This window comes from Pinus tabuliformis, chromosome 9, assembly GCF_031772625.1.
Source record: "Pinus tabuliformis cultivar Carrire ecotype Pingquan chromosome 9, CPIR1, whole genome shotgun sequence".
NCBI lineage: Eukaryota > Viridiplantae > Streptophyta > Pinopsida > Pinales > Pinaceae > Pinus > Pinus tabuliformis.
Genome location: NC_142307.1, coordinates 473,637,280 through 473,664,505, shown reverse-complemented (window position 1 = coordinate 473,664,505; position 27,226 = coordinate 473,637,280). Strand labels below are relative to the sequence as shown.

Below are 27,226 nucleotides of genomic sequence, written 5' to 3'. Positions count from 1 at the left end.
TGATAGGGATGCATGGAAATATGCTGAACAGATCTTAGAAGACCACCTCAAGTTGAGGAAGAGTTTTGGGTGGGTGCCATATGATCCATGTAGTTTCATAAATGACAGAAGGGTAAGGTACATGGTTTCAGTATACATACATCATAGGATCCCAGAAATTGAATAGTATGCAAATCAAGAAGAATGGGTGGAAGGGACCTTAGTTGAAGAAATTTCTTAATAGGAAAAAATGGAAAAAGCTATGAAATATCTTGAAAAAACTCTTGACCTGGACTCTTTTGGACAGGTATCTTTCAAGCTGCCTCAACAACCAGTAGTTGAAACATCTTCTACTGGAACTTCTCACCAGCCTGCACAAAGAGCCAGCACATCAATCACATGCACCTCAAAGGGCAAAGAAGTGGAGACTACAGAGTAGCCAATAATGACCGATCAGCCAGGGGGGTCTAGAGAGCAGGAACAGGTGAAAATTCCTCCAACCCAATCTAAGGCAGCTGAAATCCCTGCTCTACAAACTCCTCTAAATGAGGAAAAAGGCAAGAAGATAGACAGAGAATAGGCCACACCTATCAGTGGACCTGCAGAGCAACCGGGTGCAAAGAGGCATAGATTGGATCCTCTGTTAGAAGAGGAAATCATTGAAGAAACAACAGACAACCTAAGAGGTGAGAGGGTAATCAGCCAGCAGACCTCCCCAGTAATAGATACATCGACTAGCTCATAGAGGCAAGAGCTAGAAAGGCAGCATAGTGTTGAGGTGTCATCTACCAGGCCACAAGGCAAACAGCCCTTTGACATCAAAAGGACCTTCACAGAGATAAAGGCCATGAATGATCCCGTGAGAATTGAAATTTATAATTAATACTTAAAAATGGCCCCCTAAACCTTGCAAAGATTAATGTCTACATATGACATCAAAGAAGGAAAAATGATCATGAGTTATTTTAAGCCAAAGGTGCAACAACCCCAGTCTACAGCAGATTATATCAGCACAAACTTAGAGGTCCTAGCTAAAGATATTCACCCCTTGGACCAGATTGAGCTCCACAAGCAGACTAGAGAAATGGTTTATTCTACACTGGCTAACAAACCAATGTTGGCCCACCAGTTGCAGAGTTCCTTAGACAACACAACTGCTCAGTTAGATTGGGAAAAAGCTTCCTCTGTGGCCAAAGATAATAGAATCAAATCTTTGGAGGAGATCATCATGGATCTGGGACATGATCCCAAAGATGCCAAAGGCGTAAAGGCACTAATCAAGAAGAAGGAAGAAGACATTGATGCCCTAAGGAAACAATTGAAGCTACCTCCTTCAAGACACCCTCAGACTATAGAAATAATAGAGAAAAAATAAAAGGAAGACATGATGGACCTGCTCATGAAACTCAATGAAAGACTGACTGATACTGAGCAGGCACTTGAAAAAGCATTAAAAGAGAAGCAGGGAGAGTCAACCTCCCAGCCCCCTGAGGTAATTCCTACAGTTACAAGTGCAGTCCCCTCAACCACTAGAGTAGCATTGGCCCCAAGTGTCCTAGCAGCTACAACAACAGTAATCATGGGTACAACATTAATAGGAGCAGCACCAGGTAGCAGTACAGGTATGAGCACAAGAGAGTTGATAAAATCCATGGAAGAATTCAAACTCCAAGTGTCAAAGCTAAAGCAAGTAAAGGAAAAATTGGCAAAAGTAGAAAAAAGTTATGATAAATCCAAAATTAATGTGGCAGAGAAAACAAGAGAGGTTAAAACATTGCAGAACAGAGTCAGAGCATTAGAGAAGGATCTCACTATGGACAAGCCTCTAACAGAAATTAAAGGAATCCTTTTGACCAAAATCAATCAATCCCTTAGTGATGTTTGGCCATCTATCCAGACAATTTATGAGCAGATCGACTTGGTGAATGCAGCACATGGAGAAATTCAGAAAGCAAGAGCTTTATTAGGACAAATGCCTGATCAAGCCAATAGGCTCATTCACTTTTTGAATTATAGAAACAGAGAACAGCTGGAACAACTCGGCATCCCAGACAGGACAGGCACAATTTTGGATATCAAAAGAGTTCTAACCAAGAAAACTCTAATGCAGAATTTAGAAAAAAGATGCCAGGATATGCAAGTAGAAATCAATTCTTTCATGCAAAGATTTACAATTTTGCAGGACAAAGGGCTGCCAAGTCTTTTAGGGAATAATGACAGGCTAATGAGACACACAAACTATGTACATAAGTTGAACACATATGCTGTTGATCAAGTTAATACATCAACAAGTGCTTTAGGAGAAAAAGCACTCCCCACAGGCCAAACTCTGTATGATAAATTAGAAAATTTATTTTACATTGAACATGAAGTAAAACATCTGTTTCAGCACCAGCCTAATTTTGTTAGATATACAGAAGCTGATGAAACACTGAGGAAACTTCAGAGGCATAAATTGCCAGATCAACAATGGTGGGAAGACATGTTGGGGATTTTGTCAATATCTCTCAGGTAAAACGTGCATTTTGAGTCATTTTTTCGTGATATAGATGAACACATATAAACAAGAATCAAGTGGGTCAAAGCGTATCTAATCAGGATTTAAAGCATATCAGACAAAGACGCAGCAACAAACACAGAGTACCAGTGGAAAACAGTTGTGAGCCGACTCGCAGCACCTACCTCTGGTACATCCCATAAAGACGGAGCGGCCAGCATAGGATCAAATTTATTGTCTCCCTATTTCTGAGACCGTTCATCTCTATCTCTTGTAAAAGAAGCATTAATTATCATCAGATATTATCTTCTTCAGATAATTTGTAAGATATTTTGATATTTTGTATAAATACCCCCAGATACGAAGTATTTGGGGTTGGTTGATTGGGAAGTATTCTCAGACTTTGCTGTAATACAGAATTTTGGAATAAAAAGAGCCTGTTGGAACCATTTTTTTCTAGCTCACTATATGAGGAATAGATGCTAGGGACTTGTTACAAAATTCTTGAATCATTTTATGGATCAATAAGTCCCTTCTAACTTGTGTTATACAATTTCTATATTTTATCATCTATGTTTCATGATCTAAATAATAGAGAGAAAGAATAACTCAGAATTTTCTTGATTGCACTCTACGTTTAGTCTTTGTTATTATCAATGTTTTCTTCAGAATTAGAATAAACAGTGAATTCTTAATTGCTCCGGTTTCCCCGGATTCTTTCATCTTGAATATTTGCTAAGGAATTCTTAACTGCTCCTTAAAAGTAGTCAGCCATTTTCCCTCTGTCAACACGATGAAGGATTCTTAATTGTCCTTCACCCATTGACTCCATTCCATCTGATTTCATCCTATGAGTTGTCCCATATTTGAGTACCTTGCTCCGTTATACCATCCTCAGTCAGAAACCGAATCCAGGAAGCTATCCTCCTTTGACTCCATCATGCCCAATGGACTGAAACTCTTCAGTTTTGCCTCACTGTTCTATTGAAACTCCATTTCTCCAACCAAACTCAAAACAAAATCCTTGTACTTCATAACTAGCCTAACACATTTCAAAACAAAGCTAAATTATAAAAAGAGAGCCCTTTCTGGATGCAGATTGGCTAGAATCTGTATCTAAAAGATTGGTCTGTGGTTACCTCGGCCATATTCCCTTTCCTACAACTTTGGGGAACAACCTGAGTGATAACACCGGGTATCTGCTTCATCATCCTTAGCCGAAAATGCATAGCTAGATATGAACAGTCAGAGGTTCTGACTTTATTCCTCATCAGCAAAATGAGCTACTTGTTGTTTGTGTCTCTTTCGACCTTCATCGGACTTCTTCTTCATGCAATATCTGGCTATGTGGCTGGTTCTACCACAATAAAGACATTTTGTCGCAAAGTCATTTCTATTGAAAGATGTACCTTGAGGTGGGAGCGTCTTTCTCTGTGGGGTTGCACTGCTCTTCTATGCTGCATTTGGCTTTCCTCTGAAGGGCTTTTTCTTCACCATTAAGGCCAGGTTTGAACTCTAAGGTTTATGAGTCAACTGGCTTTCCTCCTCTTGCATGAGGATCCCTGTTAATTCTTCAAACATGGGGGATTTTTCTCTTGCATTCAAGCTAGTGATAAACATCTGATACTCGTCAGTCATACCATTCATGGTAATCGTGACAAAATCTGTATCTGACACAGCTTTACCGATGTCACCCAGCTTGTTCTTGAGCTCCGTGATCCGCGAAATAAATGCTACAACTGTCTCATTCTCCTCCTTCTTGATGGAGAGAATATTGCTCTTCAAGAACAACAATCAATTGGTGTTCTTGACCTTATAGAAATCCTTGAGCGTCTTCCATATTTCTGGTGCAGTCTTGCAATCACGGATATGGGGAATAATGCAATCTTTGACCGACAATTTCAGGAGCGTTCTCGCCTTAGTCTCCCATTTATCCCAGTATTGGATTATTGTTGTTGTTCCTCCTGCAAGCACATTCAACTTCACCTCCTAATTATTCACAATTTCCCATGCATTGTGTCCCTCAAGCGGAGTCTGCAGCTTAAATTTCCAACCAGCTTGTTATTCTCATTGAGGTGTGCTTCTACTAACTGATTATTTATCTTGAATAAAACAAAAACACTTCAACCCCAACAACTTAAAAAACAACCCCAGATTTTAAAAAAATACTGCAAATGCCAGTTCCAATGAAAAACTTCAATTAAAACTAAGCTCAACTCCTTTTTTAAAAGATCACTCCAAATTCCTAAAAAAAAAAAAAATTGCCCCCTTTATCAAATAATGAGCCCCTTTTTTTAAATTAAGAATTAAATTTAAAAACTTTAGGGGTGTGAAAGAGGAGGTGGAAAAGGCAATCAGATGGTGAAAGAAAAAGACACGTGTTAATTTTTTATTCAAAAGATGATGACAAAAATAAACTCATGTGATTAACTAATTCTGCCCAACTTAACACAATAGAGTAACATCTACTATCGTAAAAATTAAAAATAGTTAGTTTATCCAACGATTCTCCACCTACCAAATTGGGCATGTGAAGCAATAATGTAAGGATGAAGCCCAATCCAATGTGAAAAAACATTCACGGAAAAATTACTAACTATAATTATCAGCATCAATTTAATTTAATGTATAAAGGCATGGTCTAACTTTTATATAACATGGAAATACATGAAAACCCGCAGGGCACGGATAAGAACCCATTTCACTAGTTGGTAGTAGTTAAACCCAAACACTCTCGTGATATTAAAATAAAAAAAGAAATGAGCATAACATAACATCACTTTCGGTATCTTCGTAGTTGCATCCAACCATAACCATTCCTTACTCCCCTGAGAATTATAGGGATGATTCTGACTTTATTCAGTTTGTTATTATTAAAATTTCGTTATTAAAGTCTTTATAAGAATTGTAATTTTGAATTGTTTGATTTACAATTTCTTCACATCACACATCATTTCCGGGTTCCTCTGGTTTGGACGAAGATGGCATCGATATCAATCCCTTCATTCCACAGCAGTTGCAGATACACCATGGCGACTATTAGGGTCATGGCAGCAGGTAAAATTATGGTTTTTTCCTCTTTCATTGTTTCCTATTGAACCTTACTATGAATTAGTATCTAGCTTCCATTAATTTTTTCCGGGTTGGACGAATATCACAGTGACATTAATCTCCTCATTCCGCCACAGTTGCAGTTTGCATCGTGGGAGGACTTCTTGTCCTAATAAGTACGTTTATCATTTCTTCCTATTTCACCATCTTCTATTGAACCTCACTTTGGAATTGTATGTTGAGGTTTGATGAACATTATATACCCATATCAATCTCTTCATTTAACAGCATTTACAGTTTGTGCCACGGTCCGATATTCACATTGCCCTTCGATATTGAGATCAACAGGTAATTTAGATCCGAGGCTTTTGCAATCTGAGTTCTGTTTGGATTTGTTTCCGGATCCATTGCATGAGATTTTGGATTATCGACATTTTGAACCGCTTATTTGGTTTATTATCAAGATGAGAATGTGCAGGGATGATGAACTTCATAAGCAGGTTTGAAAGGTTGATAATCCAAAAGCTCTTGCAATAAATCTACTAGGAATATCTATGATTTTATTAGAAGAACAAGATGTAAAAACATGTGGAGACAGAAACATACATATGTACTGTCTTTTTATTTCAATGAAATTTTTGTATATTATTTGCATTATTCTCTTAGTATTGGATTAAAATAGCATTGATATCAATCTATTTATCCTTGCAGTTTTCTTAGATCCAGGACTAGGATTATTCTTAGGCATCCTCTTTTGGATAATGCTCTCCTATACTTGTGGGGCCTTTTTGTGTACAATTAAATCTCCTCCTGGTGGCTATATTTCATTGGTAGAGAAATTCCTTAGGGAATATGCTTATGAAATGCCAACTAGATATTCACAATCTCAACTCAAGAAGATCACAAACAACTTTGCAGAAAAGTTGGGTGAAGGAGGTTGCGGTGTGGTTTATAAAGGAAAGCTACACAATGGAACTCTAGTTGCTGTGAAACTTATTGATAGGCATAGGCACAGCGAGGCCCAATTCATGAATGAAGTGGCCACCATGGACATCTCCATCATGTCGATTTGGTTTGTCTCTTGGGCTTTTGCTTTGAAAGCTTTACAAGCGTGCTTCTATATGAATACATGCCTAATAAATCTCTGGATAACTTTATATTTGCGGGAAAAGGAGAACGGGGAATGTTAAAGTGGGAACAATTGTATTCAATAGCTCTGGGTTCGACCCGAGGAATTGCATATTTGCACCAGGATTGCAAGAAGCTCGTCGTACACTTTGACATCAAACCTCACAATATATTGCTGGACGCCAAGTTCACATTAAAGGTTTCAGATTTCGGTCTGGCTAAACTTTGTGGGAAGGCAGACGACCATATATCAATGACAGCCGCGAGAGGCACGCCGGGTTATGTTGCTCCAAAGCTGTGTCACAGTGACGCGGGTCCTGTTACAGATAAATCAGACATCTATAGTTTCAGAATGTTGTTGCTAGAGATTGTTGGGGGCAGAAAGAATCTTCATATGCGTTTGAGTCGTTCCAGTGAGTGGTACTTTCCTGACTGGGTTTCCAATCTGCCTGAGAATGGGGAGTTAGGGATTGTTGGAAATTTCTGGTAATTTCAAACACAAATTGACTGAACAGAGAAAATGCTTTGTTTGTGCGCCACAGGATCTTTAACACAGGGAAGCTTCAAAAAATTTCTGAGAACAGAGATTTTTCACACCCATAATAAACTTGTATTAATTCATAAAAGGCCTGAAACAATTTTCTTCCTCTTTCTCAGAGGGATTTACACAAGAACACTTCAATGCACAAAAAAATTTTGCTCTGTCTCTCCAGAAAAGAATACTCTGTCTCTGCTTTAAAACTTAACATTGTTGTGTGTGTAATTTTTCTTTTTACTTTCACTGCTGTAAAAAAAACTTTTCTTTACTCACACGCTGCTCCCTCTATTGCATTTCAACCACAAAAGAAAGCATTCCCATTACATATGTTCAACAACAAAATTACATTACATAGATTTTTCTTCTACAGAAAAATGATGCCCCAATGATGCATATCCAAAAAAAACAAGACGGAGGATTCTTCTCACATATGCGTTGCTGCATATATTACATACATTCAACTTGTTGTAAGATTCCTTTTTCATTAGCTGCGGAAAATTTTTCTTCCTCGCACTGCTGTGCATTTTTTACCATTGCATTACAAAAAGTCAACACACTAAAAACATAACACATACTCTTCATATGTGATAACCCAAAAAATGACTACCAAAAAGAATCATACAATATTACATGCTGTATGCAAAACTTTAAATATTTCACCTAAAACTATGACTAAGTATTAAATGCATTAAATAAAAGCCGGCGGTAAGAGTAAGATTAATGTTCTGGCAGATTGAATGAGATCGAAGTGCGTTGACTTGATCGGACGCAATTCGCAAGCTCAAGTCACACAACTCAAACGAAGTTTAATGGCCGGGGAATGGGCGGTTTCATGGTTGTACACTGGACGCATGTCAATTGATCGGGGTGTTCGGAGCCCTTCTTACGGATACCACTTTTGCATGAGGGCGGTGCGAAATGAAACAATGGTTTTGCTGGAATTGTTTGCCGCGCAGGGGAAATTACAACTTCAACACTCCCCTTTAATTTCAGCTGCTCGGCATTCAGTCATACCCAAACACTTCCTCAAAAATTCAAAGCTTTTCTGATCCAATGGCTTTGTCAAAATGTCTGCAACCTGTTCCTGAGTCCTGCAATGTTCTAGAACAATTTCTCCATTGCTCACCAATTCTATGATGTAGTGAAACCTTGTGTCGATGTGTTTCGTTCTCTTATGAAACACTGAATTCTTGGATAATGCAATAGCTGAGCTATTGTCACAAAAAATCACTGTTGCTTTTGCCTGCTCTTGGCCTAAGCTCCTCAACATCCTTCTCATCCAAACTGCTTGACATGCTGCTGCTGTAGCTGCCACATATTCTGCCTCTGTTGTAGACAATGCTACAATGGACTGCTTCTTAGAAGCCCATGAAATGGCTCCTGAACCCATGTGAAAAACATAACCGGAAGTGCTTTTCCGATCATCTACACTTCCAGCCCAATCACTATCAGTGTATCCAACCAAATCTGAATGTTCTGAGACATTATATAAGATGCCAAAACTTTTAGTACCTTTAACATACCTCAGAATTCTTTTTGCTGCCTGCCAATGTGCTTCCTTTGGCCTCTCCATGAATCTGGAAATTAAACTAACAGCAAACATTATGTCAGGTCTAGTTGCAATTAAATATATAAGGCTGCCAACTATGCTCTTATACAAACTAGGATCCAAATCCTTGCTGCTGTCCTCTTTGCTGAGTTTTAATCCCATTATTGTGGGAGTGACCGCTGCCTTGCACTCTTGCATATGGAATCTCTCCAACACTTCATTTACATATTTTGCCTGTGAGATGAAAATTCCATTTTCATTTTGATCTACTTCTATTCCTAAGAAGTATCTCAGCAAACCCATGTTAGTCATTTCAAATTCCTCTTTCATGATTGTTTTGAAATGTTCAATGAGGTAGTCATCATTACCTGTAAAAATCACATCATCAACATATAACACAACAATTAGCAATTTACCATCCTTTTCTTTGACGTAGACAGTGGTTTCTCCCTCACATTTGTCAAATCCATTCTCCAGTAGATAGGAATCTATCCTACTGTACCATGCTCTTAGCGCTTGCTTCAACGCATAAAGAGCTTAGTTCAATCGGCACACTTTGTGCTCTTCACCTTTCTTTTCATAGCCTAGAGGTTGTTCAATGTAAACCTCCTCCTTTAACACTCCATTTAGGAATGCTGACTTCACGTCCATTTGGTAAACTTTCCACTTTTTTTGAGCTGCTATGGACAGCACTGTTCTCACGGTTTCCATTCTTGCAACCGGTGCGAAAGTTTCTTCATAATATCTCCCATACTGCTGCTTGTATCCTTTGACAACCAACCTTGCCTTGTGCCTTTCTATCCTGCCTTCAACATTGCACTTGGTCTTATAGACCCATTTAACTCCTATGACCTCTTTACCTTTTGGTAGTTCTACCAAATCCCATGTCTTGTTTCTCTCTATGGCATTGATCTCCTCATCCATAGCTTCTATCCATTTCTTATCCTTAATTGCATCTTCGAAATGAATAGGGTCATCAACATGACAATACAAGGCAAACAATGAATTCATTCCTTCATCATAAATATCACTTAAGTTTCTGAATTTCTTACCTCTTTCATTCGGTGTGCAAGTGCTTGAAGATGCACTTGAATTTCCTCCTTGTGGTGTGCTTGGAGAAGCACTTTCATTTATCCTCAAGGGTGTTCCTTGCTGTCCTTGTGTTGGTGCTGCTGTTTGGGGATGTATTTCAGCCACCTCCTCATCATCTTCATCATGAGACAAATAGTTTTTAACATTCATTGCTTTCTCTATGCTTCCATCCCAAGCTTCCTCCTCAATGAATTGAACATCTCTGCTAACAAAAAAACTTCTTGGTGGATGGGATATGCAACCTGTAAGCTTTGGATTCCTCACTGTATCCAATGAAGATGCATTTCTCCCCTTTGCTGTCCAACTTCCTCCTTAGCTGATCCGGAATGTGTGCATAGGCCACACATCCAAAAATTTTCATGTGGGTGACTCCTTGCCTTCTCCCACTCCATGCTTCTTCCGACACTTTGTTCATCACTGCTTTTGTTGGACACCTGTTCAAAATGTATACTGCACAATGTACAGCTTCAGCCCAATAATCATTTGGCAAATGCTTTGCCTTCAACATGCTCCTCGCCATATCCATGATGGTCCTGTTCTTCCTTTCAGCAACTCCATTTTGCTGTGGGGTGTACCTAGCTGTGAATTGCTTATGTATTCCATTTTCTCTACAAAACCTTAGGAATTCCTTGGAGATATACTCACCTCCTCTGTCAGTTCTCAAAACTTTAATATGCAGCCCACTTTGGTTTTCTACAAGTGCTTTGAAATTTCGGAATTTTTCAAACACTTCACTTTTGTTTTTCAAGAAATAAACCCAAGTTTTTCTGGTGAAATCATCAATGAATGTTAGAAAATATTGGCTGCCAGCTAGTGATGGAGTTTGCATCGGTCCACATAAATCTGAGTGGACAATCTCTAAGGGTGCTTTTGCCCTTATGCTTTTCCCTGATGGAAAGCTTTCTCTATGTTGTTTCCCCAATATGCAACCTTCACAAAGGCTGTTCGGTTTCTCTATCAATGGTAATCCTCTTACCATTCCTTTCCTACTCAACAGGTTAAGACCTCCAAAGTTGAGATGTCCAAATCTCAAGTGCCACAACCAATTTTCATCCTTTGGCACGCTTTGGAAAGCCTCTTGGGTAACTGCTGCAATTACTTCTTTGTTTTTCAAATCTGCCCTTATTCTGAGAGGGAACATCCTGTTCCTCGTCATCTTCACTTCAGCAATGCATCTTTTGCTGGGTGCTCTATCCATGATGGTGCATACATCATTCTCAAAGAAAACATTGTACCCCTTATGGACAAGCTGTCCAATACTCAAGAGGTTACACCTCATTCCAGGGACATAGTAGACATCTGCTATGGTTTTCCTTTCACCCTTCTTTGTAAATATTTTGACTTCTCCTTTTCCCATAACAGAAATTTTGCTATCAGTCCCAAGTGTGACTTCTGATTTCACACTCTGATCTAAGTTTGAATGTAGAGCTATGTTTCCTGTCATATGGTTACTACAACCGGAATCTAGAAACCATATATCATCACTATTTGTTTCGGTCATGTTACAAGCTAAAAACACATTATCTTGACTGATGTTTTCTCTAGTGACATTTGCATTTGGTTTATTACTCATATCATGCTGCTTTTTCCTACATTCATTTGCATAATGCCCATATTTTTTACAGTAATAACATTGGACATTGGATTTTTCATACCTTTGTCCTTGAGCATGATGTTGTCCTCTTTGTTGACTGCTACCTTGGCCTTGGTTCTGATTTGGATTGCTGCCTCTTCCTTGAGCATTTCCTGGACTGTTCCTTCCACCTCTGTTTTGGCTTCTGCCTCTTCCTCTCTTGTTTCCTCTGCCTTGACCTCTTCCTCTTCCAAAGGACATCTGGGTCTTGAAGGCTTGCTCTAGAGATGAGTTTTCATTTCTACTCAACCTCTGCTCATGTGTTATTAGTGATGCATGTAGCTCATCAACTGAAAAGTTTGAGAGATCCTTTGTCTCTTCTATGGTGGTGACAATCACATCAAACTTTGAGGGTAGGACCCTCAATATTTTCTCCACAATCCTCCTTTCTTCAAGAGTTTCTCCATGAGTCCTTATCTGTGTGACCAGACCAATTACATGTGTGAAGAATGAGTCAATATTGTCTGACTCCTTCATGCACAGATTCTCAAAATCTTTCCTCAGCAATTGTAGTTTTGTTGTCTTCACTTTCTCCATGCCTTGATAGGCTGTCTTGAGAGTTTGCCATGCTTCTTTGGATGTCTTAGCTGCTGCTATCCTTGGAAACACACTCTGGTCCACTGCTTGATACAAAAACACAAGGGCTTTTGAATCCTTCTTCCTATTGCTCTTCAATAGATCCTTCTCTCCCTGAGTTAATCTATTAAACTGATTTTCATCTGTTGGTTCTTCAAAACCATCCTCAACTAATTCCCATAGATCTTGTGAGACAAACAGGGCTCTCATGGTTATTGCCGAATAGTCATAGTTTTTCCCATTAAACTGTGGGAGCTGAGTATTAAACATGCCCATGCTAATGCTTGTGCTAGCCATTCCTTGCATTCTCAGCTATGTCTCTAAATCCTTGACTGTATATATTAAAAAAAACTGACTGTTTCTTCAGCAGTAACACAAAAACTGGTCTGAGAAATACCTAGATCCTTTTGCCTGAGACTTCACTTTGCTGGAGAGGATTTACTGCTGCAACAAAAGGAACCTTCCTTCAGCTTCTTTACACCTTCAAAGAGCCTGGATCTGCTCTGATACCATGTTGGAAATTTCTGGTAATTTCAAACACAAATTGACTGAACAGAGAAAATGCTCTGTTTGTGTGCCACAGGATCTTTAACACAGGGAAGCTTCAAAAAATTTCTGAGAACAGAGATTTTTCACACCCATAATAAACTTGTATTAATTCATAAAAGGCCTGATACAATTTTCTTCCTCTTTCTCAGAGGGATTTACACAAGAACACTTCAATGCACAAAAAAAATTTGCTCTGTCTCTCCAGAAAAGAATACTCTGTCTCTGCTTTAAAACTTAACACTGTTGTGTGTGTAATTTTTCCTTTTTACTTTCACTGCTGTAAAAAAAAACTTTTCTTTACTCACACGCTGCTCCCTCTATTGCATTTCAACCACAAAAGAAAGCATTCCCATTACATATGTTCAACAACAAAATTACATTACATAGATTTTTCTTCTACAGAAAAATGGCGCCCCAATGATGCATGTCCTAAAAAAACAAGACGGAGGATTCTTCTCACATATGCGTTGCTGCATATATTACATACATTCAACCTGTTGTAAGATTCCTTTTTCATTAGCTGCGGCAAATTTTTCTTCCTCGCACTGCTGTGCGTTTTTTACCATTGCATTACAAAAAGTCAACACACTAAAAACATAACACATACTCTTCATATGTGATAACCCAAAAAATGACTACCAAAAAGAATCATACAATATTACATGCCGTATGCAAAACTTTAAATATTTCACCTAAAACTATGACTAAGTATTAAATGCATTAAATAAAAGCCGGCGGTAAGAGTAAGATTAACGTTTTGGCAGATTGAATGAGATCGAAGTGCGTTGACTTGATCGGACGCAATTCGCAAGCTCAAGTCACACAACTCAAACGAAGTTTAATGGCCGGGGAATGGGCGGTTTCATGGTTGTACACTGGACGCGTGTCAATTGATCGGGGTGTTCGGAGCCCTTCTTACGGATACCACACTTTTGCGTGAGGGCGGTGCGAAATGAAACAATGGTTTTGCTAGAATTGTTTGCCACGCAGGGGAAATTACAACTTCAACAGGGATGCGTTTGAGAGAAGGAAGAGGAGAAAATGAAAGGGACGATGAGGAGAAGGTGATGAGGCTTATGACTAAAATTGGGCTTTGGTGCATACAATAGAACTCCACAGATCGGCCTTGCATGGCCAGAGTTGTTCAGATGTTAAAAGGCAATGAAGATGACGTGGTCAATCCTCCTTTGCACTTCGATATATTCTCCGTTGCGCCTGCAATGCCCGCAGCCCCTGAAATACCTTTGTTGGCCAGGACTGAAGAATCTTCATCAATTGATATGCAGGGGAGATTGGGTTATTAAACAGATTTTGAAGTGATATGCATGGAAGATTGGGTTACTAAATAAATTTTGAGAATAACTCGAAATTGTATTTCCAAATTGACTTCATTTCTGTATATCAAATTTCGAAATTTCAAGTCTGTAGTATGAATATGGAGAATTTCGAAATTGTCCCAACACAATACAAAATATGACATGTGAGAAAGATATATATGATAAGCTGCAACAAAAAATTGAAAATATCAAATATCAACTACTCATCTATATGATATAACTGTATATTGGTATCAACTACTCATCTTTATGATATAGCTGTATATTGGATTCTGCACACTTGATACCTGATTTTCCTAGACATTAATACGTAACAATTTATGAATATCGTTGTAGGTTATATCTCTTTATATTGATCTTTGTAAGGTCAATTTTACTATGCCATTGTAATTTTTTTTTTATAAAATTATAATGAGCAATTGTTCTTGACGGTGGGAAAAACACTTTTTAAATTGTTCTTGACAGTGGAAAAAACACTTTTTATATTGTTGGTGAATAATTGGGTCTCATGTGTATCATATTTAAAAAAGAATTGGTTCAATGTGTGTTTTGCTGATTATATATACTTTGTCACGACATTTTTTTTAATATTTAAGTAAAATGTAATATATGGCCTAGAAAATGATTTTTTTTATGTAATGTAAAATGAAAAGTTAGTTATGGAGAGAAGAGTTTAAGGGAGAATGTGATGTGATTCATGAAGAAGATCTTTCATTAAAAAAAACAATATATTATAGAAAGATATTTCGTTATGATGTCATGTACGGTATGGAAAACAGTATTGTGCGTAATGCACTGCAAAGGAGAATATTTTGTGATGTGCAAAAATGTTTTTTAATGCATGTGAAATATTCAAGGAATGTTTTTTTAGAGCTACAATGTATTGCAAGTAAAAACCTTCATTGTGATATGGTGTGTTGTAAGGGAAAAAAAGTTCGAATACGAAATAGTCAAAGGAGCAATTTTTTAGGAAGATGCAATGAACTAAAAGTTGCATTAGAGAAAAAGAAGAAAATCTATTTCTTGCAATGAAGGGAAATTGTGTTGCATAGAAAGAAAAATTATGGAAACACATTGTACGAAATGGAGTTAAACTTTTAAGTGATGTGATATATAGTGGACATGAAAATTTATTGGGAATGAGATATATTGAATTAAAAGGAAACTTGAGGAAATGTGGAACTTTGGGTGTGAAATGTTGCAAAGGAAGAAAGTTTTGGAAAATGCAAAAAGGAAAATTTGGCCAAGTTTTCTGGAAAATTATAAGTTTTTGCTATTATCTTTTGTTGTGAAGAAAATATCTTTCAAAAGACTCGAAACAACAAATGAAAAAAAAATAGCACATATGACACATCACGAAGAAGAAAGCTTTTTTTTTTTTTTTTTTCGAAGGTGGTAAAACCTAACAACTCAGGTGTCAAACCAACAGTGAGGACAGCCATCTCTGGCTGCTATCCGCGAATGCTGGGTTTGACTCATCACTGTTAAATAGGAAAACCACGCCACCTGGCATAGCCCTGCTGGTGGTCCGTAATCGGGAGCAGGCTCTCACTCCTGCCAGATGCCTCTGGGTCTTGGGCCGTTAACCTGTTTCCTTGCGTCCGAGGAAGACGAGCTCTTAGCCAAGCAGAAGCAGTTTTATGGCATACTCCAGGCCAAGGCGAAGAAGAAAGCTTTTGCAACATGCTATGATTTTTTTTTTATTTTTTTCAAAATTTATATAAAATATTATATGACGAAAAATATACTTTTAGTTTTCAGAATTACTTCCCATAGTTATTGGTGGGATGCATATTTTTCTTTTAAAATTATGAAGGTAATGAGTTGAAACCTTTTCCTTACCCACTAATCTATATTTTTAATCAAATTTTCCAAATATAAATCAATAATGAAAGGAAAAATTGAAGTTTAGAAACAATGCATTTGTTTCTATTTTTTAAGTAATAAGTTGTTTTCTTTTCCGATGAGCTTTTCATTTTGGAGATTAAATGATGAAGAATTAGTGGAAAAGGATGTTTCTCTTGGTCCCTTTATACCATGTTAGAAAATATGATCCCTTAATACCATGGTACAATATATACAAATAAATTTGAAGTCAAATTTGAATATGTTACAACATTGATAACATACATCATAGGTGAAATGGTAAGAACAAGATGACCAACCCCAAACATCATACTCTAATGTCAAGAAAAATAGTATTATAAAATAAAAAATATTATATGCCTCGCAACAAAGTAATAATGTTGTATAGGTTGCCATATAAACCCTTGGATCTTAAGAATTTCAAATCCAAGAGTATATATCTTAGCTTATAAAACATTTATTACTTTGTTGCGTGATGCATATTGATTGCCTCGTAATATAATTGAAGTTTGACTTCGAAAAACAAAACTGGATGAAGGTAGTCCCAAGTGGTGTTTTGCATGGAACCATCTCTAACTGGTATTGTTCAAAAGAAGATATAGAAAATTAACTTTTGAAATTCACATCTATTAGATAGTCAAGTGATTAAATATTATACATTTTCCAGCCAAAATTTGTATTTAGAAGTAATGCAGTCTCATTCAGTATTAATTGTCCTTTTTGCACATCGTAATATGTAATAAGAAACATGTCAGTCATCACACCAACAAATTGTTAAAACGTGATGAGAATAATCAAAAGTTAAGATGACAATGGATGATTTCATTTGCATTAAATCAGTGTACCATTCAAATCAATGCCCAATATGATCTCAATGATTGTCTGACAGATTTTGATGATTGTGTTCAATGACCTTGAGGGCTTAATGAGGCATATGAATCACATGAGGGAAATTCCCTAGAAGGTAATTAGAAACAAATGCATAATGTCCTTTTTATATTTACTTGGAAAATTCATATAGAATGATGAGTAGGAGTTAAATAACCATTGGTAGAATCAATAATTTTAGTTGGATTATATGGATTAAGGTTATTACCTCCAATCATTTTATGTTTCTTTGAATCAACGTAAAGCTTCTTAATAATATAGATGACATTTAATATTAAGTTTGTGAATCACATAGTAGTTAAATAAAAACCATTTTCTTGAATACTAAATTATATGGTAGAATTATTTAAACTATACCAAAAAAAATTCATAAGAAAGAGTTACAAAACTATTTATTAAAATATGTATAAATTATTCCACACAAAAACCCATGTATGATTTTTTAAACAAAATATAGAAATTCATTTATTTTAAATTTACAAAAAATCACTTCTTTATATTAACAACTCTAAGGGACATGGCTACATTATTGTAAACGCATATGGCTTGGGTATGAAAGCACTGAGATAGAGCTAGTTATCTCTTTCAAGGATCTTGTATTTCTATTACAAATCAACATCATGAGGGGCTTGCATAATGAATATATTATTTCTCTCCATGGAAAGGGTTCTATTATCACTATAATATTTAGACATCATAGATCTTGTTGACATTGACCTCATCATCATCAATAGACTTTAATGTCCCCAAGGTGCTATACAAGATAGATCATTAGAAAACCAACTATGAGTTAGACTAAAAACAACATAGGATAGAGCACACATGGAAGAAAATCATCATTCATAAAATGGATAGCCACATTCCATTTAAATAAAAAGATAGAATTTTGTTTATATTGATATCAGCATCATCAATAAACTTTAATCTCTGCTAAATGCTATAAAAGATAGATCATTAGAAAACTAATTATGAGTTAGAACCAAAAACAACATAAGATAGAGCATACATGGAAGGAAATCATTATTCATAAAATAAATAGATATGTTTCAAATAATAAAGATAGAATCACAACATTAAATGAACGAATATAAAACAACTACAAATAATTTATTAAAATTATTATGTTATACTAAAAAAAAATATACACATACAATGTTTTCTAATATAGAGTATAATAAATTAAATAACAAAAATTATACATTTACCTTAATTAATATAGAGTATAATAAATTAAATAACAAAAATTATACATTTTCTAAATAATATTATAAATCTCAATTAAATTCTCTATACCATTAATGTTATTTATATTTTTTATTTTTCTAAACTATAATAAATTACAATACCAATGATTAATAATAATAATAAAATTATCATATTAATTATAATAATCTTTATTAAACAGGTAAATTATTTAATTAATAATCATTTCATAACAAATGTAGTAATTTAAGAAAACAATAGCTTCAAAAATATATACCATTAATGTTATTTATATTTTTTATTTTTCTAAATTATAATAAATTACAATACCAATGATTAATAATAATAATAAAATTATCATATTAATTATATAATATAATAATCTCTATTAAAGAGTCAAATTATTTAATTAATAATCATTTCATAACCAATGTAGTAATTTATGAAAAACATAGCTTCAAAAATGTTCAAAAATCCTGTAAGGACATGGGCATTGAGTCATTTACACAATCTTGATATGCCACGTCACCGTGGCAAGATACCTACAGTAAAACACTCATATCCATACATAAATAGTGTCCTTAGCTTAAATAATATAATAATTTGTATATCATTGTTACGATGAATCACAATACAAATAGAAGGTCAATTTACACCATCTTGATCTTGATATGGTGCTATGACGTGGCAAGATACATAAAAAAAAACGCTCATATCCATACCTAAATATTGTTCTTAGTTTAAATAATATAATGATTTGTATCCCATTGTTGTGTTCAATACAATACTAACAGGAGCCTTCGGCAAAGAGTACAAGATCTGAACTGAAACAATTGTTATACATACAATTAAAAGTTTATTGTTATAAAAGGCATTCAACCCATTATTTGTCCATCTACTTTCCATGTATAAACACAGTAATTAAAAATATAGAGTAATGTTGAACTTGGGTTGAGGAGCGAGGAGAAATCTATGGAATTAATTAGCCTCATGGATCTAAAATAATTGAAGGGATGTCTTATTAAAATTGAAATATCATTTAATAGCCAAAAGAGTATTATTAAAAATGAAATATCATAGAATTTTTAGCCTAATATTTAAATATATTATTTAAAATACTATCAAAAATCGTGGGAAATTATATATTTATTTTGAAAAAATAAAATGATAAAAATTTAAAATTAAATATTATTAAAAAGCAAGTAACTCACTTGGGTGAGTTTGGGGGAAGAGAAGAACATGGTAGTGCCATAGGTGTGGGAATTTTCTTTCTCAAGTAAAACAAATAAATAAATAAAAAGCGCTTTTTTTAATTTGAGGTGCTGGTTGAATTCTAGTTTCGAGTTGCATTCTATTTTTGTGGCAAAAAATATCTATCTCTCTAGACTTGACTTGCATTCTATTTTTGTGGCACAATGCAGAGAAATTTGCCTTGTAGAGATCACAATGCAGAGAAATTTTGATATGGAGGCTCGGTTTTTTACTACATGCAAGGAATGCTTTTTACATCATATGTTAATTGTGGGGATGTCATCTCCAATATAAATGCATGTAAGATGATGGAGGAGTAGGTGCACACAAGAAATTAATTTGTAGTGGACAAAGATAGAGAAGACAATTGAAAAAACAAACTAAAAATATGATGATAGATGACATATTTTAATTTGTTGGATTGACAAATCTTGTAGGCTTATTATGGAAGTGCATTTGCATTGCACGAGGTGTGATAAACACAACTGCTACCACAAATATGCATGTGACCTCAAGTAGGAAACCACCCACACTAGTTTGTAAGGTCATTGTGCCCACCTCTTCTCATAGGCTCGTGATTAGAAACCACCTAGCCATACAATTTGATCCCTTACCTCACAAGATAGTAGAAGAAGCTCTAGAATAGACACCTAAGGATTCATTGGTCATCTAAAAAAAGCCAAATAAATATGCAATGGTAAAGGTCAAAAATTAGAATATATGGTTTTATACAAAAATAATATCCATGATAAAGTGATATAACTAATCTGGATTGCTGAGATAGCACATCATGTCACATTGTGACATGGATTGGATAAGGGAGACGCCTTATGACTTAATAAATAATGACAAGTGAAAAAAACTTATAAGTACTTATAATTGAAAAACCAACTCCATTTAGAATAAAACAGTACACTACCCATATCAAATAATGGATAATTGATGGTGTTTGGTGGGAAGGAGAAGGATATGTTAATTAGTTTGTGATTTATGTAGGATTGTGAATTTTCTCCAAATCTTAGGAGGATTTCCCTTACCTAGTTCATTTGAATGAAAATCAATCTAACCAAAGTGGTAATTAGTACAATTATGATTAACCTAATTATTAACACAAAGGTAGTACCAATATACATACGAACAAGCACTTTATTCAAGCTACATTCCACATAACAGGAACAAATATACATGGGCATTTAACCAATGTTTACTTTCCCTAGGAGGCCATGCACAAGATAGACATACTGAACAATCTATCCTTGATCAATGCTGATAGAACCCACGCGCTCTGGATCACAGGAGGAGACTTCAACATGATAACCAAATTGGAAGAAAAAAGAGGAGACATAAATAAACTAGATAAGGAGAGTTGTCATTTAAAAAACTTCATCCAAAACAACTGGCTAATTGATATGCCTTTTAATAATGGAGTTTTTACCTGGAATAATAAAATATTAGCCATCAAAATTGCCTCTCGATTAGACAAATTCTTTCTTTCTGATAATGCAATCCATTTAGGCGGAGACCTCTCAGCTTCAATCCTGCCCCTCACAGGCTCCGATCATTGGCCAATCACGCTTCAATGGACAAGACCAGGCAACACTGTTCGTCGGCCCTTTCGCTTTGAAGCTTTCTGGCTGATGCATCCAGACTTCAACAATTTCATTAATACGGTTTGGAAAAGCTTCATACCAGTGGAGGGTACAAAAATGTTTCAATTCCAGCAAAAACTCAAAAATCTCAAATTCAACATCAAACAATGGAACCATTCCACTTTTGGCAATATTTTTCAGGCACAAAATGCTTTGGATCAAGAAATGAAAAGGCTACAACAGAGGATCATCACGGAAGGTAGAACAGAGGAACTCTCGGAGCAGGAAATACACCTGCAATCTCAAATCTTGGAAAGAGCTAAGCAAGAAGAAGTTCTATGGAAGAAAAAATCACGAGTCAGATGGCTGAAGGAAGGTGAAAGAAATACCAAGTTTTTTCACCGTACTACTATTCAAAGGAGAATGAACAATACCATCACTCACATCCAAAATAGACAAGGAGAAAGAATAGAAAATCACGAAGACATAGAACAATAACTTCTCACTTACTTCAAGAAGGTTCATCAAGAGCCTCAGACTAATAGGACGAAGGCCATAGACAAAATAACCAAGTCTATTCCAAAAATAATCACCGAGGAACATAATCAGCTGCTTCTCAAACCGATTTCCTTATAGGAGGTGGAAAATGTAATACATCAATTAAAAGAAGGAAAGGCGCCCGACCCAGATGGATTTACTTCCAATTTTTTTCATAATTTCTGGGATTTGATCAAATTGGAAGTTTGGCAGGTCGTTGAAGAATCCAAATCCAATAGATGGATGCTACCCTCCCTGAATGCAACCTTCATCGCCCTCATTCCAAAAGAAGCTCAATCTTGGACCCCTGACAAATTCAGGCCTATCGCGCTGTGCAATGTCATCTACAAAATAGTCTCCAAAGTCATTGCATCGAGGCTTAAACCACTGCTCCCGTTACTTATCTCGCCAGAGCAATCAGGGTATGTAGAAGGACGGAAGATCACGGATGACATTATTCTTACACATGAGATCATTCATTCCTTGAAGCAGCATAAAAAAGCAGGTATGCTCCTTAAAATAGATCTCTCTAAAGCCTTTGATAGCTTAAGCTGGAATTATATACAAAAAATGCTAACTGCCTTTGGCTTCCCCCCCATGGGTTAGATGGGTCATGAGTCTCATATCGTCCACCTTCTTCTCCATTTTGATTAATGGCATCCCTTCCTCCCCTTTTCATCCTTCCAGAGGAATTCGACAGGGAGACCCCTTATCACCTTTTCTGTTTGTCATCACGGCAAAAGGTCTTGGTAGATGTATCAAAGAAGCTCTTCACTCCCATCAGCTAAGAGGCCTCTCCTTTCCCAATTCCCCTACCTTTACTTACTAGCAATTTGTGGACGATAACATGCTTTATGGCCATCCTTCAGTCCAGGAAGCTCTTAAGTTAAAATCCCTGTTGAATGTTTTCTCAGATGCTTCTGGAGCTACTATAAACCAAGCTAAATCCCAAATCTTCTTCTTTCATACCCCTGCAGCAACTCAAACTTCCATTGCTCGTATCCTTGGTTTTCCGATAGCTACTCTCCCATCCAAATATCTAGGAGCTCCCATGACCGATACTACCCTGAAACACTCATCATGGCATCTGCTCTTAGAAAAATTAGAAACTCATCTCTCTTCTTGGACTCACAGGTCCCTCAATATGGCTAGTCGCTTGGTCTTTATTAAAGCGTTCTACAGTCTATGCCACTATATCTCTTTTCTGTCTTGGCTGTGCCAAAATGGGTCCTCAAAGAAATAAAAAATCTTCAAAGATCCTTTCTGTGGGGAAACTTAAGACAAAACCGCAAATGGGCTCTAGTCAAATGGAGCATAGTTTGTCTTCCAAAGAACTCAGGAGGTACAGGACTCTGCAATCCATATTATAGCAACGCAGTTATGGGAGCTCGCATCTGGTGGAATTGCCTCATGGCACCACATACTCCTTGGGCCACTCTATGGATTGCAAAATACGCCAACAACAGACCTATTGAGGAACTCATCCATCTAACTGACATAGGCCCACGTTCCCTAGTCTGGAATGTAGCAAAGCAACACAAGAATTTAATCCAGCAACACAGCTTCTGGGAAGTTAGGAATGACACTATTGCAAGATTTTGTGAAGACTCCTGGCAGCAAAAACCTAGGGTAAAGGAATTGAATAATCCCCACCAAATTCCTAACTGGGAAACGCAAAGGCTTGATAAGATCAATAAATATTGGAGACCTACCATAACCCAAGGATTCAAGCAATGGCTAAACTCTTATCACATCATCCGGAATGGCTTGGAGTCTGACCAACAAATCTTTGGAACGAAACTCTCCAATCGAAACATAAGATAGTCAGATAAGAAGGATATGCTCAGATGGGGCTATGAATCAAGAGGAATTTTCACCACGCATGAACCTTACAACATAATCATAAAAGATGATGCATTCAAAGATCCACAATCTAGGCCCCCAATATTTGGCCGAAGGTGTCCACATTCCTTTGGTTGCTTTGTCAAAACAGAATCCTCACTTGGGACAATTTGTGGAAGAGAAACTTTCACGGACCTTCCATCTATCCCAATTGTAAACAAGAAGAAGAAACCACCTTCCACCTCATGAATACTTGCTCACTGGCTCACAAGCTCTGGGAAAAAGTTAGTTTCCAATGCCAAAGGGACAAAAAAATTAATGAAGACATTCCCACCACTGTTCGCAATTGGGCAAGAAATCCATATAAGAGTAAGGTACTAAACTCCTTATGAAAGCTCATCCCCATCCTTCTCATGTGGAATATATGGAAAGAGAGGAACAGATGTATCTTCAAGGATCAATCTTCACCTTTGAAAAACCTTTGGAACACTGTCTGCCAAAACCTCAAGGAAACCCTTCTACTTCAAACTTGGCATGACGACGACCTTCCCTCCCTGCCATAGGAAAAGAATATCTGGGACAACTGGAATCTACAATGGAATCAAGAATTGAAAATCCCACTTAAATCTATAGCAAAAAGTACAATATCAGATAAATCGTTTCCTCCACCCCTGCATGTGATCCAACTGAACTTTGATGGGGCTTCGAAAGGTAATCCAAGTAAATCAGGGTTTGGGGGAATTTTCAGAGATCATAAAGGTGCTCCCCTTCTAACATTCATAGGCTCAAATGGATGGGATACAAATAACTCGGCAGAACTCGAAGGGTTATGGCAAGGGCTCCTTCTAGCTCAAACACATGGTTTCTTCCCACTCATGATTGAAGGTGACTCTCAAATCCTAATAAATATGGTGAATAAGATTATGCAGGGGTCTCCCTCAAACAAAGTGGGCAACAGTTGGAGACTAGCAGAAAGACTGGAACTTATTGAGGTTTGGCTCAGGACCCAGAGAGCAGTCAATTTCAAACATATTCGCTGGGAAGGTAATAAAGTGGCTGACCTTCTTGCCAACATAGGCATGGAGAGTGGCATTGTTGTGAATGCAAATTCATTATCTACTATAGCCACGGAGGCCCAGATGAAGGAATTCAATGAATTAGTAAAGAAAGAGAAGGCACAGGAAGAAGGAGAGCACCCGAATGCGGGTGACATTTAATGAATTTATGGAAAATATGAAGAATAGCGGCGAGAGGATGGGCCACTTGGCCGATGGCGCCCCTCCCCATACCACCATGAACCGATCTCTTGACAGACCGCAGGCTACATTTAATGTAGACTCAAAACGGGAAAGAGCTATTAACTGCTCAGAAATGGATTCCCCTTGGCTCATTGTCTCTCCCTCTCCCCTGCTCCACTGTAATTGCCCACTCCAAGCTTCTGAACCCAGCTCTTGCATAGTTACTGGGCGTCGCTGCTGGTTAACTTGCTGCGTCGATTTTGGAAATGGGCATCACCATTCCCATTCCAGTTTTTTCCATTTAACCATCGCTCAGCCTGACTCTGCTCCCCTTCTCAATCCCACTGTCATCGTTCCCTCTGAACACTCAGCCAGAAATTCCGACATGGTGTGACATCGAATGAAAATTTGAAGAGGGGCAACTCGGGGAGGTAGTTCCCGCCCTTAGACTGAGCCGAATCTTGAGCTTGCTACCTCCTCTCCTTCCCCTGAACTGTATCACCCCCAGAGCCATGGTTTGGGAAGATATCCCAGTACTCGTAGCGGACGGGGTCATGCTCTGTCTCCTGGTGCAAGTCACGGAAATTTTGCAGTTCACTTGGCTAGTTTTCCTTTACCTCCTCATCCCGCTCCCCAGTCAACCCAATTTAGATTTCATACCACCCTGAACAGGGCAGTAATTACTACTACAATCACCATCCTTTTCACCGAAGACAATGAGTAGCCTGCTACCCTGGAGGATAATTCTGAAGTGTGGCAAGAGGAGGTTCCCAATTGTAGAAATAGCTGAGACATAGGAAAGAATTTGCTGGATGAAGGTAATTTTGCTCTGCATGGCAATAGCATTGGTGACGGTCAGCGGCTGAGGGTGGTAGCTTTGGTGCCACACGCTCCCCAGGTGGAACTAGAAATGAAAGGTTTGCTCCGATGGTGGTGGCTGGCAGCCATGGCGACGTCCATCTAGTTGATGGGCCACATGCTGGAGGAAATGGGCCACATGGCAGAGCGTCGATGCTAGAGGAAAATGAATGGCCGTGTCCAATTGTTGGGGAACCCATCCCAGACGAATTCAAATGATTTGACGTGGGTGCTAGGTGTCTTCTGTCTGGTATTTTTTTTGTTATGTTATTTCTATTGGAAATTGTCTGGATATTTTTTTCATGGTAAAACTTCACTGGTTTTTGTTGTTTACGGGCTTAAGCACTGATATCCCATCTGGTTTTTGTCTCTGCGGACTGGTTTCCCCGATAGTGGGGTAGTCTAGATATACTCTGAAACACTATGTTATACTCTATTGAGGCTTGGTCCTCTTTATACATTTTTGTTTTATATTAATAGATTAAACTAACTTAGAAAAAAAAAACACACAAAGGTAGTCATTGATCTTCATGTGGGTCTAAATTTTCTCCATAGCTAGGGAGAATCATCCTTATCTAATTTATTTGGATGAAGGTCATTTTAACCCAAGTGTTAATTAATGTAATGATGATTGACTTAATTATTTATAAGAGGGTAAGTACATCATCATGGGCAATGTAATTTAGAGGCAATGGAAAATCCATATAATTTAGCCTTGATAAAGCAATGAGTTCTATTTATATTTTTTTGAAGGCATTGCAAACCAACATTCATAATATGTAAGAGTAGATGAAACTTGTGTCACATATTAATTTAGGGTGGTATAGCATTATTATTACATTGGCCTAATCACAATCATGACGTGAACATCTCCAATCTACCCAATGTCTATTAGCTGCTAAATTCAGAAATTTATTATAACCAAAAGTACTTTTACGCTTTTTAATTAATAAAATAAAGGTCAAATTTAAGATCTAAAAAAAAAAAATTATAAAATTAAAATATTTCCAAAGTTGAAAAATGTTGGTTAGAATTTTATATTTCTTCTCCAAGATATCAAATATATATATAAATATATAATTTAAAAATTAAATAATTTAAATGTATTTAATTTTTAATATATTTAAATTTTTTTATAGAATTAAAAAATATAATTTTTTTACTATAAATTTGATAAATTTTTAAAATAAACATAATTATTAACTAATCTTGATGTATGGAATCTCCTTACATGCACCATCCCTACTCCCAAGGAATCTTTACCCTTTATTAGTCGCTCAAAAATCTCATATGTTGAATTTCAGAATTTGCATTAAAAAGCCATGAATTGGAAATTTCTTGAATGTTCATCTCTTTGATTAAGAAAAACATGATTTCAATAAATAAAAAAATGTTCATAATTTTAATTTATATTTTATAATTTGTGAAAACTGTAACCAATAATCATACTTTCAGTTTTAACACCTTGCTCCCAAAATTTCATGTCATGATGTGACATGATATGCTATCCTAGCCATCTAGATCGATTAGATGACCATTAAATTGTGTTAAAATGTTTATCATGGATATTTTTTATAAAATCATATATTTTAATTTGACTTCTACCTATTGCATATATTGACATTTGTTATATGATCAATGAATCTTTAAACGTCTATTCTAGAGATGTTTCTACTATGTCGCGAGGTGAAGGATTAAATTATATGGCTAGGTGGATTTGAATCACAACCATATGATAAGGGGTGGGAACGATGGCCTCACTAGATAGCATAGATGATTTCCTACTAAAGGTCGCATGCATGTTGGTGGTGGTGGTTGTGATTATCGCACGTCATGTGGTACAATTGTGCTTCCATCATAAGCTTGCAAGATTTTCAATCCAACAAATCAAAATGTCATTGATCATCATATTCTTAGTTTGTTTTTTCAAATGTCTTCTCTATCTTTCTCCACCCTTACTATCAGTTTCCACCTTGAATCAATTTTTTGTGTGCACCTACCCCTCCATTATCCTACCTGCCCTTT

General features: G+C 36.7%; 1 pseudogene; it reads left to right on the top strand.

Annotated features, from left to right (window-relative positions):
* Window positions 1-6,656: 6,656 nt before the first annotated feature.
* LOC149149253 (rust resistance kinase Lr10 pseudogene) lies at window positions 6,657-7,145 on the top strand (annotated as a pseudogene).
* Window positions 7,146-27,226: the final 20,081 nt, after the last annotated feature.